General features: G+C 39.2%; 1 protein-coding gene across 1 annotated transcript in view; it reads left to right on the top strand.

The window, feature by feature from the left end:
• Window positions 1-3,220, top strand: part of OSTM1 (osteopetrosis associated transmembrane protein 1) — a 34,168-nt gene that overhangs the window by 1,924 nt on the left and 29,024 nt on the right. The gene's annotated exons all lie outside the window — the stretch shown is intronic.

Genomic DNA, 3,220 nt, shown 5'->3' with positions numbered 1-3,220 from the left:
GCTCAATGTGACTTGTATTCATCTTTTGTTATCAGTACATATTGAATATTACAATTTTTTTTAGTATTACAATTTTCGTACAGTTTTTTCATTTCTTAAAATGTGTATACATTTTTTGGCACTCTCTCTGTCTGTATATGTATTAATATATATCTTGTTGTGTCTTTAAAGTACCCAAGACTTGTTCCTGTCAACTGTTGCAGGGTATGGTATGGCATTATATTCAGTTTTGAGCAGGTAGGTGACTTGTTTTTAGGGTGCCATTTATTCTGAAGAACAAGTTACTGTTGTGGGTAAAATGACCATGAATCATGATGCAAAGGTTGGATCTTTTGAGCTTTCTTCATTTGTATAGATGTTGTGGAATTGTGAAAGATACTACCTCACAATCTAGGTAGTATTGGGCATCACTCAGTCTGTGTGTGAATTTCCACATGACTCCTTCACGGCCCAGGGGAGGTGTCCCGTTGTCGGGGTTGCAGAACTTCATTCCTCTCCTTCAGATTCCACCAGTAATCTGAGCACCCAGCTCATCTCACCCTAATGTGAAAGGAAGAAGGTAAACTGGGTAAAAAGAGGCAAGAAAACTCTTTCCCCAATTTGGCTTTTTTCTCCACCTCATCGTAGACCCTGTTCTCTATTCTTCTTTCCCCAGTAGAGGGGATATGGTTCATTAACTCAAAAGCATGATTTCCACAGTTCTGAGATACTTTGTGGGTTTAAAAGGCTTTTTATGCATTGCTTTAGGTGTTGAACCATCATGTATAAAAATGTGTATTGAGTTTCTTATGAATGAACTTGAAGGACTATGTTGTCTTTTGGGGGAATTTTATTTCTCCAGAGTATTGTATTTTTGTTGTTGTTGTTGATGTCTTAGATGCAGCTTTTTATTTAAGTAAGTTTAACTAGCAAGCACCTACCCTTCTTCAATTTTTGGCTGCTAATAGGATATAGAAGGAAAAGGAGGATAAGGTTCAGGCCTCAAACTATCTGAGCAGTTCAGGAAATAAGCCTATTTAGAGAAAAAAGACAAAAGGAAAATATTAGTGTGTTATAAATTACATATAAATTAATAGCAAATTAGAAAATAAGGGAGGTCATTAAAGAGGAATGTGGGACTTAAGGATTTTCTTTCATTTCTTTCTATTTCTTTGTTCCTCCATTCCTCAGTTTCTCTTTCTCTTCTTTTTTTCCTAAGATGAGAAAGAGCTGAACATGTTTATTATTATTATCTTTTGTAGAGTTGAGGTCAGCTATGTTGCCCAGGCTGGTCTTGAACTCTTGGTCACAAGCTTTCCTCCTGCCTCAGCTCCCAAAGTGCTGGAATTATAGATGTGAGCCCCCATGCCTGTCCAGAGCTTAACACAGTGGTTCTCAACCTTCCTAATGCCACGAACCTTTAATACAGTCCAAAGGGGTCACAACCCACAGGTTGAGAACCGCTGGCTGCTGGCTTAACCTGATTAGACTTTGAAGAGAAAGATCCTATAGAGAAGATGAATAATCCTGTAGGAGGAAGGAGGGAAATAGACAAGGCCATCTTCCAGAGAAGGTAGGGTAGGTGGGATCTAGGGCATCCGGGGAGAAATGGGCCTTGGATAGATAGGGGCAGGCACTTTCTCCACTGTGATGTGAAGGTGAAAGGAGAGGTTGGGAGGTCAAAGGTTCAGCTCCCTGGCTTCTTTTTTCACTATTAGCTAGGAGGCTAGGTCTCTTTCTCTTTTTTTTCCTTTTTAAATAAACAGTCTTGTTCTGTCACTCTAGGCTGGAGTGTAGTGTGAAGGTGGTAGCTCATTGAAGCCTTGAACTCCCCAAGTAATCCTCTTGCCTTAGCCTCTCCAGTAACAGGACTCTACAGTCATGCGCTACCAGCTTTTTAAAATTTTTTTTGTAGAGACAGGCTTTTGCTATTCTGCTCAGGCTGGTCTCAAACTCCTGGCCTGCCTCAGCCTCTCAAAGTGGTGAGATTACAGGTTTGAGCTATTGCACGAGACTAGATCTCTTGAGTGGAAGAGTGGAAGGGAGATCAGAGTTTCAGGGAGAGTGAGGGAAGATTTAAAATAATGGTTGTCAATGGATGTAGAAGAGAATGACAGGCAGGAAAGTGAGGAATATAGTTTGGGTTGATAGCTTTATTGTGGGAACAATCTGTTATCTGTTTTTTGCCAACAGCTCACAACTTCCTAGGGGTAGGGGTGAGGAAGTGGATAGTTGAGTTCACAATGTTTAGGGTTCTGCTAAGTGATTATAACAGATTTCATATTGTCCCACTTTGTTATTAATTCTAATTTATTTATTAATTACTAATTATTTATTAATTTCTTTAAAGACAGAGTCTTGGTCTGTTGCCCAGGTGCTATCATAGCTCATTGCAGCCTCAAAACCCTGGGCTCAAACAATTCTCCTGCCTCAGCCTCCTGAGGATCTGGGACCACAGGGTGTACACTACTATGTCCAGCTCATTTATTTTATTTCTGTAGAGATGGGTTTCCCTGTTTCACTGGCCTCAAGCAATCCTTTCACCTCAGCTTCTTGAGTAGCTGGATTGGAGTTAATTGTGCCTGGCTGTCAGCAATATTTCAAAGCAAGAATTCTTTCTTTAAGCCTGCTTTCCCTCTTTTCTCACCCCACGTGGCTGATCAGTCCTTTCCTGGAATTACCACTCTCTCTCTTTTATTACTCATTTCACTATAGAACTCCGTATCTGTGTATCTATAGGGGAGGTTCTTAAAGCCTCAGTTTTGATGACATTCTTTTACCTTTATTTTTTGTTATTTAAAAATTTTATTTTTTCTTTTATACTTTTTATATCCTTAGAACTCTGGGATTCCTATGGTACCTGGTAAATGATAGAAGTTAAGTACCTTTGAAAGCATGAAGGGCCAGCAGGACTTAGTTCCTTGCTTAGGGCACAAGGAAAAGGAAATAGATAAGGATCAAATAATTTAGGAACTTGGATTTATTATTTGCATAGAATGAGTTTCTTTTATTATTAAAATGATCTGCGGAAAGCAAGTTTTTCAATCTGAGATAATGCTATTTGGGTACAATCTGGATGCCTCACATTTTCTTGTGGATTATATGACTTTGAACCAAAAATTGCTCAAAAGATGAAATCTAATGATTTTATGGGTTTACTCACCAAATTAAAAAATATATATAGGCTCGGCTCCCATAGTTCAGTGAGTAGGGCACCAGCCACATACACCTAAGGTAGCGG

This window comes from Otolemur garnettii, unplaced genomic scaffold (genome assembly GCF_000181295.1).
Source record: "Otolemur garnettii isolate 467f Iridium unplaced genomic scaffold, OtoGar3 scaffold00002, whole genome shotgun sequence".
NCBI lineage: Eukaryota > Metazoa > Chordata > Mammalia > Primates > Galagidae > Otolemur > Otolemur garnettii.
The sequence above is the reverse complement of the archived record's forward strand: the minus strand, read 5'-3'. Positions and strand labels throughout refer to the sequence as shown.